Source organism: Oryctolagus cuniculus, chromosome 19 (assembly GCF_051225735.1).
Source record: "Oryctolagus cuniculus isolate XC-2025 breed Fujian yellow rabbit chromosome 19, ASM5122573v1, whole genome shotgun sequence".
Lineage (NCBI taxonomy): Eukaryota > Metazoa > Chordata > Mammalia > Lagomorpha > Leporidae > Oryctolagus > Oryctolagus cuniculus.
The window spans coordinates 61521760-61542002 of record NC_142885.1 but is presented as its reverse complement, the minus strand read 5'-3'; positions in this window follow the sequence as shown (position 1 = coordinate 61542002).

Genomic DNA, 20243 nt, shown 5'->3' with positions numbered 1-20243 from the left:
ATGTGTGATAGTCCTGGTGATTTTTTAAAAGATTTATTTATTTGAAAGACAGAGTTATAGAGAGAGGTAGAGATAGAAAGAGAGAGAGGTCCTCCCTCCGCTGGTTCACTCCCAAGATGGTGCAATGGCCAGAGCTGCACTGATCCTAAGCCAGGAGCCAGGAGCCAGGAGCCAGGAGCTTCCTTCAGGTCTGCTGCATAGGTGCAGGAGCCCAAGGACTTGGGCCGTCCTCTGCTGCTTTCCCAGGCCATAGCAGGGAGCTGGATCGAAGTGGAGCAGCCAGGACTCAAACTGGAGCCCATATGGGATGCCGGCACTGCAGGCTGGGGCCTTACCCTGCTGTGCCACAGCACCAGCCCCAGTCCTGGTGATTTTTTCCCAAGCCCCTCAAATATTGATTCTATCCCCTCTTGGCTTCTCTACCTTATTGTTGTTTTTTAAATTCACTTTCCTTTTCTGTCAAAGGGTATAGTAGAATTCACCTTGCAGGGAGTGCTGTGAAGACTGGATGACATCACAGCTGGTAAGTTCCTAGGCTATCTGGACACTCCATGGGGGGTAGCCATTAATAATAAGAGCTGGCTTTAGAAGAGAGAATCCGTCAGGGTGTGCGGTTGACACTGAGTTAACAAACATCCTCCAATCATCTCAGCACTTAAGGAAGAAGAGGATGAGCAAGGCCGTGTGGACTTCCCACAGGACTCCAGCGCTCTCCTTACGGCGTGCTGAGAGAGAAAGCAGAAAGTGCATTGAAGTTTTCTCTTTTCTTTTTATGAACCAGTCTCAGGGTCTCACATTGTCACCTCCCCAATAGCCTGCTGGTTGCATAGGTCAGCCCTGCACATTCTTTTTTTGTTCTGTTTTGTATTATTTGAAAGGCCGTTAGAGACACTCACACACACACAGACAGACAGAGGTCTTCCATCCACTGGTTTACTCCCCAGATGGCCACAGCGGTTGGAACTGGCCAAGCTAAAGCCTTGAACTTCATCCGGGTCTCCCACAGGAGTGGCAGGAGCTCAGCTACTTGGGCAGTCTGCTGCCTTCCTAGGTGCATTAGCAGAGAGCTGGATCAGACGTGGAGCAGCTGGTCTGAGGCATTCGTTACACAGGGCGTGGCCACCAGAGGGCAGAGGTCACTGGGACCCCAGGCTGCTGCCACAGGCCCCGCCTCTCTGACGTTCTTTTTGTAGAGTTCACTAAGCTTGTTTGGAACTCAGGGCCGGGGCTTGCTCTTCCCTCCACCGGGATGCTCAGAGCTGTGCTTCCTCACCGTGTTTGGTTTGGGCTCCAGCATCCCTGCCGTGGACAGCCCCCCCAGCACACTGTCACCATCGAACGCCCCCCCCCCCTTCATCTCGGGCCAGTCTCAGGCACATCAGGGTATTAGTTCCCTCCCTTCTGGAATCGTCTTAGCAACTTCTCGGTTATCTTGGCATCTCTCTCCTCTGTGGACCCCAGTTCCCTGAGAGCCTGTGCACCTGCACTGCCCTGATCCACAGCTCACAAACACCCATGTGCCCTGCACGGGAGCAGCCTCAAGCCTCCCTGGGGGAACGCCAAGTCCCTCCTATTTTCTCACACCCTCCCAGATCCTGACCTGCTCTGGGGTTCAGGCTGAGAGCGCTGCCTCACAGGGGCACGTTGGCATTCACTGAGGTGCAGCCCATGTGTCTGTGAGGTCCTGCAGGGGCTGCAGCCACAGCCCCGGCTCACCTTCCCAGCCCAGCAGGTGCTCTGCTTCTGATGGCGATGGTTTGCACAAGGCACTTCTAACTGCACAGTCCCACAAGGGCCTCTCGGCAAGGGACCCATTAACACTGGCCTAAACGGGCGTCTCCTGGAGAGAGGGAGGCCCCAGGGACCACTCTGACAGTTTTCACAGCGCCCGTGCCCTCTCAGTTGCTGTGGCTTCCCCCAGCAATTAAAGAGGCAGCCCAGCCTGCTCCCTTCCATCTCCTGCCCATCTCAGAGGCCGCCCTGACATCCAGCATGCCCCAGGCTGCCTTCTGCTCTTTCTCCACCTTTCCTGCACTGTCCTTTCAGCCGCCCCTTCTCTCCTCTCTCCCTGTCTTTCTTCTCTCCCCCCTCCCTCCCTCCCCTCCTCTCTTCCCCCTCCTCCCTCCCTTCCCCCTTCTCCCCTTCCTTCCCTTCTACCCTTCCTTCCCTTCTCCTTCCCTCCTCCTTCCCTCCTCCCTCTCCCTCCCTTCCCTCCTCCCTCTCCCTCCTCCCCTTCCTTCCCTCCTCCCTCCCTCCCTCCCTCTGCCTCCCTTCCCTCCTTCTTCTCCCTCCCTCCCTGTCTAATGGAGGTCACAAAGACATGACTTCCCCCACTTCCCACCTCTCAGCCGTGGCTTCTGGCTCTACCCACGCCATCCCTGTCTCTTCCTGTGCCTCGCCTGCCTGCTTGCCTCTAAAGCTCAAATATCGAGGTGACCTACTTTCACTTTCTAAGTGGAGGCAGTGGCGCTGTGGGCTGGATGTCTGAGAGGAATGGGCAGAGGTGTCCAGCTGGAGCGCGTGGTGGGCGCCCGCAGGTCATCTGGCCGGGCTGCTGGTGACTTCTTGCAGTTAGAGTTTTTCAGAGCCTGGCACCTTGCAACACACTCCTGCCCCAGCTCTCTTAGCACCAAGGTGAACAGAAGGCAGGATTTCTATAATCAGAGTGTTCCACTGGCTGTTACTGAGGGCTGTGCTAGGCATTGCCATCCCATTAGTAACAGCTGTGAGCACTTGAGAAGGCGCGCCATTTGCATGCACCATTTCACCTGAGCCTTCCCAAAACCTTGTGAGATGATGATTTGTACCCATTTCTCAGATGAGGAAATGGAGGTGCAGAGAGGCTAAGCTGCTCAGGAAATTCTAAAACAGCCATGTTCCTACTGCTTCTCAACACAACTCTGTGAGAAGAGGATTATGATCCTTGAGATTCCAGATGTTGGGGTTGAAGATCACACACCTGTTACTGGGAGGGCCTACTACTCATAAGCAGTCCCCCAATGTGTGCAGTGCTAGATTGTAACGTACAAGAAGCTTGATACCATTTGCAAAATTATAAAACTCAATGTTCAGGAGAATGGCTTACTCACTCCACAAGCGTTTCCTGTGCACCTGTTAGCATCAGCAGGGATGGGTAGATCCTCCGCCCACAGACTCTGTCCTCCTCTCTAGCTGTGCACAGTTGCAACACAGCTTTGCATCTTCTCCCAGAAGGAGGTGGAGTATGTGTCCCCACCCCTGGAGGCTGGGATGCAAAACTCACAGAGCAGCTCTGCTCACTCTCGGGACCCTGGGTGCTCCTTGTGAGTAACCCTGAGCTGAAGACATGTGTCACTCAGCTAGCGACCAGCCAACCCCGAGAAACAGGCATGTGGCTGGCTGGCAGCTGACTGTCCATGGGAGAGGGAGCCTGGCTGAGCCCAGCTTAGATTAACAGCCCACAGCATCAGGAGCTAGACCAGTTACTGGCAAAGGGTGTCCCCAGCCAGCAGCAATGGCATCACCTGGCCATCTGCTGGATGTGCCTATTTTCTTTGTTTTATTTAGTTGTTTTAATTTATATAAGGTGAACAAATTTCATAGATAGAGATTTAAGAGCATAGTGATACTTCCCACCCTCACCTCCCTCCTGCCTGCATCCCCACCCTCTGTTCTTCCTTTCTTACTCAACTTTCAGTTTTTACAGTGACATTCTTTCAGTTTATTTTATAATCACAAGCTTAACCCTCCACCAAATAAAGACTTCAACAAGCAGTCAGTAGAAAAACCACTGTTCCCCAAAAGTATAGAAAAGGGCTGTAAACAATAATCAAATCTCAAGATGTCAATTTCACACATACATTACTTTTTTGTGCTCTGTGTATTAATTACCACAAATCAGGGAAAACATATAATATTTGTGTTTTTGGGACTGGCTTATTTCACGAGGCATAATGGTTTCCAGTAGAAAGGCACATTTTCAAGCTCGCCTGAAATTGCTCAAATCATAAACTCTGGGAACAGGCCCATCCAAGGGGTTCTTTTTTTAAGATTTATTTATTTATTTGAATTGTAAAGTTACAGAGAGGGAGGGGCAGAAAGGAGGAGGAGAAGAAGAAGAAGGAGAAGGAGAAGAAAGAGAGAGAGAGAGAGAGAGAGAAAGAGAGAGAATCTTCCATCCATTGGTTCACTCCCCTAAATGGCCATAATGGCCAGCACTGGGCCAGGCTGAAGGCAGGAGCCAGGAGCTTCATCCAGATGAAGGTGGGTGCAGGGGCCCAAGGACTTGGGCCATCTTCTACTGCTTTCCCAGTCACATTAGCAGGGAGCTGGATCAAAAGTAGAGCAGCTGAGACTTGAATCGACACACGTTTGTGATGCCAGTGCTGCAGGTGGCAGCTTAACCCACCGCGCCACAGTGTTGGCCCCCAAGAGATTCTTCACCCATGTCCATCCAGGTGCTTCTGATTCATACTGCAGTTAGGAACCACCAAGTTAAATAATTTATGTTTTTGAGCCACCAAATTTCGGGATGGTTTGTTATTCAACAGAAGCTGACATAGGTGGGGAAAACTGACCCGCCAACACCCTTGACGTGCTTCAAATTCAGTAGGAGGTGGGGGTGGTGCAAGAGTTCGGCATAGTGGTTGCTTGGGATGCCTGCACCTCAGATCAGAGTGCCTGGGAGTCCTGGCTCTGCGTCCCGCTCCAGCGTCCTGCTAGTGCACACCCCGGGGGGCAGCAGGTGACGGCCAGTAGTGGGAGCCCTACCAACGGTGTGGGAGATCTGGACTCGGTTCCTGGCTTCCACCTGGATGCTGCAGGTCAACCAGTGAATGGAAGCTCTCTCTGTCTCTCTGAATGGAAGCTCCCTCTCTCTCTCTCTCTCTTACTTTCAAGTCTTTAACAAACCATGTTTTTTTTTTTTTTTGGCCAGGCAGAGTTAGACAGTGAGAGAGAGACACAGAGAGAGTTATAGACAGTGAGAGAGAGAGAGACAGAGAGAAAGGTCTTCCTTCCGTTGGTTCACCCCCCAAATGGCCGCTACAGCCGGTGCGCTGCACCAATCTGAAGCCAAGAGCCAGGTCTCCCATGCGGGTGCAGGGCCCAAGGACTTGGGCCATCCTCCACTGCACTCCCGGGCCACAGCAGAGAGCTGGACCGGGAGAGGAGCAACTGGGACAGAATCCGGCACCCCGACCGGGACTAGAAAGTGGGGTGCCGGCACAGCAGGTGGAGGATTAGCCTAGTGAGCCACAGCGCCGGCCACAAACCATGCATTTAAGTTTAAGTGAAGTCAACAAAAAAGGAAATAGCTGCATGGATATGTGGATTTAGATTAAAGTTAGTCCTAAAATGTAAGTAAGATGTGAAACATATCCTCAGGAAAAAAAAATTAAATAATTAAGAAACAAAAAAATGTGAATAAAACCAGCAGGGGAGATAACATATTCTTTAAAAGCTTGTAATATATAAGGCTTGATATTAAAATTTATACAGCAGTATCAGATTATCCACTAATAGTGATAAATAAGATTTTAACTCATCTTCTGTGAGTGGCTATGGGCTGTTTTGTGTTTGTTCTTTTACTTACTCCTCCTAAGATCTCTTTACGTCCACTGCATAGATGAGGAAACTGAGGGCTAGAGAAGATAGGAGGCTGGCCTGCGCTCACTTAGCCAGCGTCAGAGCCAGACGTCTGGGACACGCACAAGCCCTTACATCCTCTTACCTGCCGTGAGATCCAAACCCTGTGTGTTGCACACAGAGGAGGAGTGCTGCTGTGCCACCAGGCAGGGGGGAAGTCATGGCAGAGACGGTCCCCAGTTGACTCCGAAGGCCTGGTACATGGGGACATGTGCAGATGGAAGAGAGAACTTCAGGGGTGGGGATGAGCCACCCTCCCCCCCCCCGCCCAGGGAGCTGGTCCGTTCACGGACAGACTGGAGCGTTCCGACTGCGGCAGGCTTTAAAATGCAGAGCACCACAAAGGCTCAGCATTCATAATCCTGTCGGACAGAAGGTGTGGAAAGGTTATTTGAAACATTAAATGATTAAGCCCAGGGAGCGTCGGCGGAATTCTGGGGAGTGTGGTCTGCAAACTGACCTCCCTCTGCCATTTGATTGTAAGTGGTTTGAAGGAATTTGACCTGCAAGAGTAGGAAAAATATTGTGTTGTTGTTTTAATTTAATCTCAGTAAATTTTTTATTTAAAATTTTTTGAAGCTTACAGAGAGGTAAGACTCTCCTCTTTCTCCTGTCCTCTCTTAGCTGAACAACTATTATGTGCCCAGCATTGACCCTGATTACACAAGTCTAATCTTTGCTCCCAAGGAATTTAGCAATCATGTTGGACACTAAACTCTCAGGCATGAATTCCTACAACATAAACACTGAGAGAGGAGAGAATTCAGTGAGGACTGGAGACAGCAGGGAGACCCTCACAGGGATCTGGTCACCTACAGGGGAGGGAACTCCATTTCATACTTGATACAGGAGAATAGGCAAGAGGAAGGAATACATGAGCTGGAGTTTCTGCCACTCCCACACTGTAACTCCGCCCCCTTCCTTGGCAGTCTAGTACTCCCACTTTCCCATGATGCACCTGTGTCTCACGCACACTCAAACTCACCCTGTTTGCATATTCAATTAGGGCACCACCTACCTCTTCAGAGAGGCTGACAGTATGGGAAGGGCTCTTTAAAAAAAAAAAAAAGATTTATTTATTTGAAAGACAGATTTACAGAGAGTGGTAGAGAAAGAGAGAGAGAGGTCTTCCATCCGCTGGTTCATTCCCCAGATGGCTGCAACAGCCAGAACTGTGCTGATCTGAAGCCAGGAGCCAGGTGCTTCTTCCAGGTCTCCCACATGGGTGCAGGGGCCCAAGGACTTGGGCTGTCCTCTACTGCTATCCCAGGCCATAGCAGAGAGCTCGATTAGAAGAGGAGCAGCCAGGACTCGAACTGGCGCCCGTATGGGATGCCGGCACTTCATGCCAGGGCTGTAACCTGCTGCACCACAGTGCTGGCCCCTTCTTTTGCTCTTGACCATGAGGGTCTCTCCCTGGCCTCCCTCCACCCACTTCCTCATAGGCAGCTCTCCGGCCCACTTATGACAGGTGTCTCTCCTTGTGGAGTGGCCCACACTCTTATGTGGATATGTGTTCACACACACTCTCTTTTGAATAAATCCTGCTCTCACTTGTGCATGGTATTTATGCCTCTGCTTTGAATTCTTATCTCTGTGGGGGCAAGACCCTGAAATAAAGAATAAGATGCACAGGCCCATTACAATACCGACATTCCGCCTGTGTGGGCCAGCCTTAGCTTCCAATTTAGAAGAACTAGAGATGACCCTCTGCCTAAAGATTTCTTAGCATATTTTAAATCTGAGATGGCAAATGTGTTCCCCTTTTGGGTCAATTCTGCTTGGAGTGCTATCTTAAAAGGGATTTTGTGGCTGGCACCATGGCTCAGTAGGCTAATCCTCTGCCTTGCAGCGCTGGCACACCAGGTTCTAGTCCCAGTCGGGGCGCCGGTTTCTGTCCCGGTTGCCCCTCTTCCAGGCCAGCTCTTTGCTGTGGCCAGGGAGTGCAGTGGAGGATGGCTCAGGTGCTTGGGCCCTGCACCCCATGGGAGACCAGGAGAAGCACCTGGCTCCTGCCATCAGATCAGCGTGGTGCGCCGGCCGCAGCGCACTGGCCATGCAGCCATTGGAGGGTGAACCCACGGCAAAGGAAGACTTTTCTCTCTGTCTCTCTCTCTCACTGTCCACTCTGCCTGTCAAAAAAAGGGGGGGGGGATTTTGAGGGTCTGCTGGTTTCAGAGGAAGTGAGAGCTGGGATCAATTGGTTAGGTCTGCCACAGGTATGGAAGGGGCCAGGAAGGCGCATTCTTCACTTGCGACTTCTCTGTGCCGCACTTTTCTCTGTGAGTGACTATAAAGTCTCTGTTTCCATGTACCCAACTAGCTGAAATCCTTAAAATTTTATTTATTTTGTGTTTCGTTTGAAAGCCAAGAGACAAAGACAAAGATAGAGAGAAAGAGATCTTCCATCCACTGGCCCATTCCCCAAATACCTGTAATAGCCAGACCTCAAATCAAGAAGCTGAAACTCAATCCTGGTTTCACACATGGGTAGCCAGGGACCCAGTCACTTGAGCCATTATGGCTTCCTCCAAGGGTCTGGTATCGGAGGCAGAGGTGGGACTTGAACCCAGGCACTCTGATATGGGATGTGGGTGTCCCCAGTGGCATCTCAGCTGCTGTGCCAAACGCCCACCCACAGAATAACTGGACTCCACACCCTGCTGTGGACTTTTAAGACAGAGGCACACAAAAAAATTTAACATACCAAATATTTGAAGTGAATTTCCTGGTACAATCTGCTCAGCAGTTAAATTTTAACCCAATGTCCTATGTTTTATGTGGAGGATTATAAATTGATTCCCTTATAGTCTGAGAAATGGCCCTGACATGAAATAATAAACTGAATTAAGAACAAACCATCCACATAAACACCGTGTTGTGATCTGCTGAAAATACAGGGTACTTAGGCCAGCACCACGGCTCACTAGGCTAATCCTCCACCTCCAGCGCTGGCACTGCCGGTTCTAGTCCCAGTTGGGGCGCCGGTTCTGTCCTGGTTGTTCCTCTTCCAGTCCAGCTCTCTGCTGTGGCCCGGGAGTACAGCGGAGGATGGCCCAAGTGTTTGGGCCCTGCACCCGCGTGGGAGACCAGGAGGAAGCACCTGGCTTCTGGCGTCAGATCGGTGCAGCGTGCCAACCATAGTGGCCATTTGGGGAGTGAACTAACAGAAGGAAGACCTTTCTCTCTGTCTCTCTCTCTCACTGTCCAACTCTGCCTGTCCAAAAAAAAAAAAAAAAAAAAAAAAAACCAAAAAAACAAACAAACAAAAAAAAAAACAGGTGCTTCAAAAAACTCAAGGAAAATGGAATTAAAAGGAAAGTTTATTTTGGCACAATTTTTTTTTTGAAATCCATGCAAACAAGGTCTTCATAAAGTTCCTCAAAAATGCATAGTATGGAAAACTATGAGTGGATTTCAAAACATTTTTGCAGCCAAACAAACTTATCTCTTCCTTCTATTTTTATGAACGTTTTGAAGTGCCCTCGTTCACGCTGTGGGCTGAGGGTGTACCTGACTCAAGGAGACGGTCATTTAGGGAGGTAGCCGCTTTCCAGAGCACCACTAGCTGGCTCTCCTGTGTGTGATACTAATTAACTTTCAACAGCAACTCTGGTTTTCAGAAGCGGAGATCAGGGCGAGCGTAGGGCACACGGGGCCGTCTCCTTCCCGACTGGACAACAGCAACAGCAAAAGGACTCGGGGTGAGGCCAGCGAGGCGTTGGTGCTACACAGCTCCGGCAGGTTCAGCCCCTGCAGTGCAGTGCGGGTCAGCCCCTAGCACCCTGCTCTTCTGTTGAGGTGCTTCCAGTTTAAGCCAAGTTCAAGTGTCAATTTCAGCTCAGTTCAACACATTCTATTTATTTATTTGAGGGAGAGAGTGAGCGCATGTGCTTCCAACCACTGATTCACTTCCTCAGTGCCCACATTGGCTGTGGCTGGAGCCAGGATCCAGGAACTCAGTCCTCCCCCATGGATGGTAGGAACCCAACTCCTGGAGTCATCAGCACTGCCCCCTACAGGATGCATTAGGAGGAAGTAGGAAGCAGGTGCTAGAGCCAGGAATCAAACCCAGATGCTGTGATGTAGGACGCAGGTGTCTCTACAGGCGTCTTAACCGCGGGGTTGAGGGCTGCCCCAGCAAGGAATATTTATTTAGCACTTACCAAGCACACCAGTCCATGCTCCCCAGAGAAACAGAACTCAGAGAATGTATATGGGTTTATGATAAGGATCTGGCTGCTGACATAGTGGAGACTGAGAAGTCCCATGGCTGGACAGGAAGGGCCGTGCTGCAGTCCCAGAGGACAGGATAGGGATGACATCCCAGCTCAGGCAGGAAGGCTGAGAGGGAGGGAACCCTCCCTTTCTCCTCCTTTCTGTTTTATCCAGACCCTCGGTAGACTGCTGGATGTCCGCCCACGCTGGGGAGGACTGTGAGCTGGACTCAGCACACGAATTCCAGAGCTGATCTCAGCCGCTGACAGCTTCACAGAGCCAGCCCAAAATAATGTCTGGACACCCCATGACACACAGAATGAACCGTCACACCCAGGCTCCCGCGCTGTGCCCAGCACTGAAGAAGCGCAGAGAAACCAGGAGTCCTTGTGCTGGAGAGTTCTCAGCCCCGTGAGGAGGGAGGCTGAGCGCAGTGTCACCACGGGCTCATGTGAAGGCGCACGCAAAGCCCCCCCCCCCCCCCCCCCGCTAATCTAGGCTAATCCAGGCACAGCCCGAACACTGTTGCTGGAGGAGGTGATGTTAGCGGTGAGCCTGGAAGGATGGGTGGGGGCTGATGTGGGAATGAGTGCAGGAAAGGTGTCCAGGGAGAGACGACAGCGAGGCTGAAGGCACAGAACGGGAAAAGCTGCGAGAAAGTGGGAACCCTGACCACTTTCATATTGTTAAAAAGAGGAAGTGCCAGGCTGTGTGGGGTTGGCAGGCAGGCTGGGGAGCTCGAGAGGACTCTGATGGTGGGCTGAGGGTTTGGGTCTTTATCTTTAGGGTAATAGGCACCCAATGAAGGGCTTCAAACCTGAGTTGCATTTTCCTTTTAGCTAAATCACTCCTGGAAGCAGTGCAAAGGAAATGGGAGAATATGCATGAATCAGAAACACCTCCTTCACGGAAGGAGATGGGGAAGAACTAGAACAGTCAAGGAGAGGGCCCCCGGGGCTTGGATCTCAGCACTGAATGCTGAACACGTGGAGCAGCAAGGAACTTTTAGGTGCATCCCGGAGGGTTTATGGCTGTAGGAAGAGATTCAGATGAGTTGAAGTTAGATGCCGAATTTGATTCTGAAGATATTTTGCAAAACTAAAATTGTATGGGACATATCTGAAAGAAACCTGGGTAGCTGAGCTCCACCTTCATGTTTGTAAAGAGCATTGCTCAGATAGCCCCCAGAGTGGAAGCAGTCTCAATGTGCCTCACCAGCAGGTAAATGCATTGACTATTCATACAAAGGAAAGATACACAGCAGTGGAAACAACCACAGCTCAGCACAAGAGGCAAGACCCAAGAGAACCCATACAGCATGGTTACACGTGTATAAGGCTCAAAAAAGGCAAAATGAAAACTCCAGGATTTAGGGATACATCTCTAGGTTGTAAAACCATCGAAGGCAAGAAGGCGTTCCCTCAAGAGCCTGGTGGGGGCAGTAGAGAGTCCTGATGGGGAAATGATTGTGAGAGTCTCTGAGGCTGACAATGTCTTGTTTTTAGATTTAGGGAATGGTTACCCCAGTATTTGCTTACTGATTATTTGTTAAGTAGCACTCATACATTCATGCTTTTAATCTACTTAAGGAGGCATATTTCAAAATAATCATTTTCAAGTTAGCAATTTTGTTGAGGACATTGACTAAACATGTATTTGGGGTTAGGGATCCCACAATGTGCAAGGCCACTTTTGTATCTTTCAATCTAGACCCAAGTGTGTGTCACATTTGTTTATCATCACTGACTCATTTTGCTGCCGCATTTTCTTCCTTAACATTTGTTCAGGGCACACACACACACACACACACATGCACGTACAGTGCGTACAAACCAAGGAGCTCTGGGGGCACCACTGTGAGACCTCAGCTAGAGAATTCTAGAATTCTAGGCACCAGTTGGGGGCAGCTCGGTGAATCCAGACATGGTGCCTAAGAGTCTCACTCTACGGTGCATCCTACAAATTCCCGCTTCCAGAGACAACAGGTGTCAGAGCTCTAAAAGGAAAACATGTTCATGCTCACCCCGTGAGTCCTGGGGTGGGGAGAGAGCGTGATCACCCCCATGTGGAACCACTGCTTCAGAGCGCCTCTGTGTAACCCGAACAAGATGTGACCCACATCCCTTTCTTCCTTTTGTTTTTAACTAATTTTTTGTTGTTATTTGTTATTATTATATGTTTTGCGATAGCATATTTTAAAATTACATTATACTCAAAGGCTTAATGGCTCTACTAAATAAAGATTTCAATAAATGAGAAATAAAGACGATTGTCCAGCGGGAAAATAGGCAAGGGATACAAATAATAGCCAAATGAAAAGGCGTGCCACTTCTCTCATGTAAATGTTAAAAGTCACAAAATCCTCAGGACTGCAGCAGTACGTAATTCCTATCAATTTGTTCGTGTCGCTCCCCCTCTTCGTGGAGGAACGACACAGGACCCTGCGCTGTTCTTTCGTCTGCTCGGCCCTCCCCGGGTTTGCTGCTGGTTCTTCCCGGGTTGGCTACTATCCCTTCCACCTCCGTGGAAGGGCAGTTCCCCCTGCCACATTCCCCACTTCCGCAGGGGAGCGGCACACCGCCGGCCGGCTCTCTCGGGGGCTTCTCAGGGGCTGCTCAGGTGTTCCCCTTAGATGTTCCTGGTGCATGCCGTCTCTCTCCTCCTTTATAGTCCTCCTCCGCCAATCCTAACTCGGCTGCCCACACGCTGAGTACGCTGCTCTCCTCCAATCAGGAGCAAGTCCTACAGTTTATTGGTTGAACTGGAGGCAGCTGTGCGGAAGCTGTTTACTTCTCTCCCAGCGCCATATTGTGGGAGAGGAGATGCATAGAATAAGTCTTAATTCCAGTAACTCAGTCTAGTCCGGTTTGCTCCCCACAGTTCGACACAAATTTAAAACAAAGTTTGACAGAATACTGTATTTGCAGCAAAACTGATACACATGGCATTTCTTTTTAAATTTTAGCTCCCACATCTGAAGGAGAATAGATGGTATTTGCCTTTCTGTAGCTTCTTTCACCCAACCTGATGTCCAGATCCAAAATTGTAATTTTTCTAATAGCTACACTAGAATAGTTACATTAATAACATATATTACTTGATCCAATAATATGCAGAATGTCCACGTCACTTTGAGATGCAGTGAGTATAGAATTGGAGAGCCTCATATTCTTTTCATCGTAATAATCCTGAAATCCTGGAGGTATTTTGCATTCACCCTGCATCTCAACTTGAACTTGCTCCTTTCCAAGTTCTCAACAGCTCTCATGCCTCGTGGCTACCATGTTGGACCATGAGGTTCCAGAACAGAAACCCTGTAAGAGTGGGAACTCGTGTGTGTGTGTTTTAACGTTGTTGTGTCTTCAGTACCTAATATAGCACATAGCACACAGTACGCCCCTCTTAGTCAGATTTTCAACACTACAGGAAGATACCCGAGGAAGGCTCCTTATGAAGGTGAGAGGTTTATTTAGCTCCCACTCTTGCAGGCTCAAGGGTGTGGCGCTGGCCGTGACTTAGCTCTGGTGAGAACACTCTTGGCTGTGTCCATCGTGGTGGATAACTACGATGAGAATGATGTGGGAGGATCACATCTTGATACAGAAAGCCAGAGGGAGACTGGGGTGGGGGACTCTCCCTGAAGACTCACTTGGGCTGGGGGCAGCATTCCCCTTCCAGGGCAGCACCTGCAATGACCTAGGACCTCCAGCCAGGCCCCACCTCTTGCCAGTTCCACCACCGTCCAGTATCACCACCCTGGGGACCGAGCTCCTAACACCTGGATCCTTGGGGAGGGCTGCGGGCAAAGAGCATCCAAGCCTCAGCAGTGTCCTCGTGGAAAGTTTTAAAATAAGTAATAAAACGAATCTCCACTTCTACTTGTAAAAGAGAGGAGCAATTAGGACAGGGGTGGGCGTTTGGCCTGGCGGTTAGGGCTCCGCGTGGGACACCTGTGCTCCTTCTTGGAGCGCCTGGTTGGAGTCCTGGCTCTGCTCCTCAGTCCAGCTCGTTAATGCACATCCTGGGGAGCAGGGGGTGATGGCTCAGGTGCTTGGGTCCCTGCCACCTACATGGGAGACCTGCGTGGAGTTCTGGGCTTCCGTCTCCAAGCTTTGGCTTGGTCCAGGCTTGGTCACTGTGGGCGTTTGGGAAACGGAGCAGGGGACGGGAAATCTCTCCGTGTCTCTTTGTCTCAGCCTGCATGTGTTGCTCTGCCTTTTGAATAAAAATACATGAAATCAATAAGGGCTAACCAAAGCAAGTAAGAGTAATGATCCCATCTGGTGAGGGTTTAAATGTCATACAAAATGAGATCCACAACACCAGCACGAGAGAGGCCAGTTTGTTGTCAGAGGGAAGACATGCGTGGGGGGAGTTTCCTAAGAAGACGCTGACCCGTCCTTTTTCACACATCCACCTCTGCCCCACTGCCTCTCTGAGATGTGGTCGTGATATTCAAATCATTGTGAACTCTGCCATGCGACTGACGAGAAAAACCCATCCAGTGTAAGAGCTACAGCTTCTGCTAGCTGTCTGGACTGAAGACTGTTGGCTTGCTGTACCTGCGTTTGAGATGAAATTTTGTTTTAATTGGCAAGCATCATGATCTCCTGTGTATGTGAGGGCAGTTAAGCGGGTTATTAAAATGAGATGGCATTTTGCTCTTTACATAGGACGTGCTGATGCAAGCGCCATGGTCACAGAAGACCCGACCAGGCCCTCTGTCAGCAGCTTTCCCCACATCTTCTCCCAGTGTCTTGATGAACTTTTCAAATTAGACTCCCAGTCCTTTTGGGTCTTGCTGCACTTTTTTTTTCCTGCAGTGGGAGCATTATAATTTTAGAGCAGCCACGTATGCAAGATGGCCATGGGTTTGCCCCATGGAGTTCTCTTCTTCCCAATTTGCCCCAGCATTGATATAAGCAAGCATACATAGACAGTCTAGGCTTTTCCTTTCCAGCTCAAAGAAAGAGTCTCTTCGCTTTTTAAAAGGGTTTGTTTCATTTGTTTGAAAAGCACAGTTACAGAAGGGGTTGGGGGGGGAGAGAGAGAGAGAGAGAGAGAGAGGTCTTCTATCTGCCAGTTCCTCCCCAAATGGCTGCAATGGCCAGGGTTGGGCTACTCCAAAGGCAAGAGCCAGGGGCTTCTTCCGGATCTCCCATGTGGGTGCGGGGGCCCAAGCACTTGGGCCACCTTCCACTGCTTTCCCAGGCACATTAGGAGGGAGCTGGATTGGAAGTGGAGCAGCTGGGACTTGAACTGGAGCACATATGGGACAAGAGCGCCACAGGCAGTAGCTCCACCCACTAAGCCACAGCACGGGCCCTGGAAATACTCATATTCTGTTGACAGATGCTGGAGGAGACATCGTGAGGGTTAACTGCAGTACAGGTGTCTCCATCATGAAACGTCTCTGCTACAGTTGCCTTTTCCCTTTCCAACAAGTCTCCACGTGGCTCCTGCTCCTGTTGGCACATCTGCTTGGTGGATGTCACACTAGCCTGTCACGTCCCCAGAGGATAAGCAGACAACATGTTTCTGTTGCTTCTTCGAATGATGTCTGCCCAGGGGTGACGATCCAGGCGGGCGTTCTGTGACATGGCTTACAGGAGATCAAGTCTGGCTGATCTAAGGGACCCTGCTTCCCATCCCATTCTACCACTTCTGCTTCTCCCCGGGATGGAGAGGCGAGACTTGTTCTCCAGTGAGAACAGATCCATGATTTTAAGACCTCTTGAGTCCGTTTAAGGGAAATGCGTCCCTTGGGTTTGCCACAACTTCTCTTGTTCATTTTAGGAAAAAAAGAAAGTTTTTTTTTAAATAAATGAGTTAAAAGATATGTTGATTTACTTAAAAGGCAGAGTTAGAGAGAGATCTTCCATCTGCTGGTTCACTCTGCATAAGGCCACAATGGCTGGAGCTGGGACATTCTGAAGTCAGGAGCCAGGAGCGTCTTCCAGGTCTCTCACTTGGGTGCAGGGGCCCAAGCACCTGGGACATCTTCTACTGCTTTCCCAGGCACGTTAGCAGGGATCTGGGTCAGAAACGGAGCAGCTGGGACACAAACCGGCACTCCTGTGGGAAGCTGGTGTAGTCTGCTGCACTACAATGCTAGCCCTGACTATCACTTTCAAACCCGATCCTTACACAGACAAACATTCCTAAGTTTAGCCATATTAGCACAAAAACACAAATTGGGTAGGGAAGGGGGATCCAAGGATGGAGAGAGGCTGGGTGACGGGTACTAGATCACAGCTTGACAGGAGTAGGAAGTTCTAGGGTTCTAGGCACAGTAGGTGACTACAGATAATGTACTTCATGTTTCTCTATGAAAAGAAAACAAGAAGATATGGAAGTTTTCACCCTAAAGACATGTGAAATGTTGTAGGAGACAGATACAATTACCCTTATTGGACATTACACAATATATTATACAAATATATATTAAAACATCGAATGGCACCCCACAAATGTGTCCTTTTTTTAAAGAGGTACATGGCGTTATTCCCCGCTGTGGGTTAGAGGTGTTCCTGTGCTGACCCCTAAGACAGCTGGCCCCTGAATGTGAGTGACTGGCAGAATCATCTAGAAGGCTTTTCAAGAACATAGGTTCTGTTTCTGGTGAATTTGGAGTTCTCTCGTCTGCTTGGCCTCTGTTTGGTACATGGTGAGCCCCTCCTCTGCTGGCAACAAGACATTGATTTCCCGGGGAAACTCATTCTGCCTGATTTTGGTAGAGTTGACACTGGTGTCTGCCACAGACACAGGGATGGCCGCACGACTCGGGCCGTATGTAAAGGGCATGGGGGTGGGAGTGTGGCGGCGCAGCACTGAAGACACCACTTAGGATGCCCACAGCTTGGACTGGAGTGCCTGGCTCAGTCTTGGTTTTCTCAACTTCACTTGCAATCCAGCTTCCTGCTAATGCACAGCCAGGGGGCAGCAGAGGAGGGCCCCAGTGTCTGAGTCAAATTCAGTGAGGACATACCCGTGGATCCAGCCAGGTCTACACCTCACCGTGGACTTTTTAGGTGTGCGTACCGGTATACTCTCCCGCCCCCTTTTCCTTATTTTAGCTTAAGTTAATTTCCCTTGAGTTTCCATCATCTTAGAATAAATAGTGCTTATTAGCACACTTGTATTCTCATGACCACTGTAGCTGGAAATCACTGGATCACACACGGTGATTTCTAAACTTCAGAATGCACAAAAACTCAAAGAGAGGGTGTGAAAATGTGGATGTCTGGATCTTTCCCAGAGGTTCCGATCCAGGAGGACAGAGCCCGTCTGCGCTCCGCAGCCTCAGCGGGTGCCTCTGATGTCAGGCCACTGTGGGAATCACAGATTATCCTCTTACCCCCCAGCTTCAGAAAGAATGAGGTGACTGGGGTGGGCCTTGTGGCGCAGCAGGTAAAGCTGCTGGTGGTGCAGGCTCCCACGGAAATGCTCGTGGGAGTTGGTTGGAGTCCCACCTTCCCTGCTTTGGATCCAGCGCCCTGCTAGTGCACCTGAGAGGCAGCAGGATGAAGTGCCTGGCTCCTGGTTTCAGACTGGCCCAGCTCTGGCTGTTGCAGCCATGTGGGGGAGAGAACCAACAGATAGAGGATCTTTCTCTCTCTCTGTCTCATCTCTCTACCTTTCAAATAAATAAATAAATAAATAAATCTTAAAAAAAAACCAAAAGAATAAACACAACTAATTGATTGGCTGCCTACTGTGAGTCCTGCCTCTGAGCTGGGTTCCTTACCTCTTTTAATCCACAGGGCAACCTTGTGAGGTCTCACAAACAAATGAGATATCTTTAGATTTACAAAAATGATTTTGGATTGAAATTCACCAACAATTCCATGCTTTTAATGAGGACAGAGAGGCGAAAGAAATAAAGCACAATGTTTCTCTCGCCTTTCTAGATGTTAATAATTGCCAGGATAATGGTAATTAGGAGACCTTAATCAATTTCTCAAGTGAAGTTGACTCATTCTGTACATGTAGACAAGAGAAGATAATGCTTCTTTCTATAGACAGATTCATTAGCCGGTTACTGGGTTTGGGTAGTAAATGCTACGGTGGAAGCTGTGAGAAAATCAGGACGCTGGCCGTGGTGGGAATCATCTGTGGTGTAGCAACTTTCTGCAGGGATCTGTGTGCTTTTGTTTCTGGATTGGAGTTTAGGCTTGTAAGAATGGGTGTCTGAGCGTGAGTTCTGCAGGAGGTCCTGGAGGAGGATTCCCCTGTACCTGCTTCATCAAAGGAGCCCATGAAGGTGAAGCTGGCGGACGGAGGACAAGAAGCCACGCAGAGGAGATGCCAGGCAAGGTTGCACGGTTCCTGCAGCCCCAGGCATGGGCAAATTTACTCCAGTGGCCTGAGACAGTTCTCTTCCTGCAAAGTCTTGCTCGTGCCCGTCCAGAGAAGCAAGAGGACATCAAAGTGGGCCAGAGACATGAGACATAGGAAAGGGAACCCAAGGAGACCTGCGTGGGGGCACCAACAGTGTCTGTCTGGTCCAGGAGCACTGGCTTTATTGCAGACTTGACAGACGTTCAGTACTTTCCATGCATTTTTATGAATCACTGGATAACCAGCAGTTATCCAGTCACAAGACACTGTGACCCTGTGACACAGTGTCACAAGACACTGGTTTTACAACTTGACCTTGATATAATTTTAGAATGAAAGGTTAGGAAGTATCCTTTATGCCACCATCTCTCAAACATGCCTAGGTCTTAACATTTTTTGTGTTCTAAATGTATATAAAACAGGCATGGTCTTTTTCATGAACACGGTTTCATTTCATAAGGTGAATAACTGAAGTGGAAGCACACACACATTTTCGATGAGACTAAAGAAAGTCATGTTTGGTTAAAGAAAACTGGTGGACTCATTAAAATCATAAAAGTAAGGCACGACCTAAGAAATCAAACAGGAGTGAAAAACAAAATGGAAAAATCCTTTTTCTTGAAAAGCACTGCCTAGAGGAATCCACATTTATGTGTTTATTTATTCTATTTATTCTTAGATCGTCTCCATGCGCAGGCTTCCAACTGTTCACACCTGTGACGCTATCACAACTTTCTTGTCCACATTTCGGGTACAAGGATACAAGTATCCTGCACACAAGGATAGACTCCTTGAAGGAGGACTATTGATTCCAAGGTTCACGCATTGAACGTTTTAAAAGGTGGAATCAAATACGCAACATCTGCACCCCTCTTTCCATCAGCAGGGGTACATGCGCGATTCTCCAGCTGTTTCAGTTTAATTCTAATTCAAGAAATGTTTGCTTATTTATTTGAGAGGCACACACACACACACACACAGCGCGCAAGTGATAGAGAGCTCGCCTCCACACATTCACTTCCCAAACGCCCACAATGGCTGTGACTGGGTCAGGCTCCTACTAGGAGCCAGGAACTCCATGAAAGTTTCCCATGCAAGTGGCAGGAAACCAATTACTTGAGCCACCACCTGCTCTTCCCAGGGTCTGCATTCGCCAGAAACTGGGGTCAGGAGCCAGAGGGTTGGGCATCACACTCAGGTACTCTGGTGTGGGATGTGAGTTTCTCAGCATTCTAACTGCTAGGTCAAAAGACTGCCACTATTTTACGTTTATGTTAAAGTAAAAAATTGTGTATCATTATGTTGTTGAATTGTCCTCTGTAGCTCTAAGCCATAAAGTATAACATCTCACAATATGTTTTTGTCTATGTTAAGGCTTGAGTGATTTTCCTCCCCATTTTTTCCTTTTCTTCTTTGTTTTAATTGATAAATAAAATAATATACATTTATTATGTACATGTTTTGAAATACGTGTATGTTGTGAAATAGCTAAATTGAGCTGATTAATAATGCTTCACTTCACATACGGATACTAATTATCTTTTTAGAAATAGAAATCTGCAGTTTTCAGTAATAGAATACGTTGTTAGTGACACAGTCACCAGGCTGTAAAGTGGATCCCTCATCCTAACCCTTTGACAACATCTCCCCAGCCCTCAGTCCCTGGTAAGCATCATTCTCCTCTCTTTCAGTTCAGCTCTTTCAGATGCCATGTCTAATAAGAACGTGAGGTATTTGCCTTTCTGCACCTGGGTTATTTCACTTAACCTAATGCCCTCCAGGTTCATCTGGTTTGCAAATGAAAAGATTTCCTTCCTATTTTAAAGGCTGAATGGTGTTCTGTTATGTATATAAGCCACATCTTCTTTATCTGTTCATCCACTGGTGGACACTACAGTTGATTGCTTGTCTTGGATATTGTGAATAACGCTGAGATGCACATGGGAGTGCAGCATTTCTTTGACATTCTGATTTCATTTCCTTTGGATGTGTACCCAGTGGTCAGATTGCTGAATCACATGGTAGATTTAGTTTTAATATTTTGAGGGACGGCCACATGG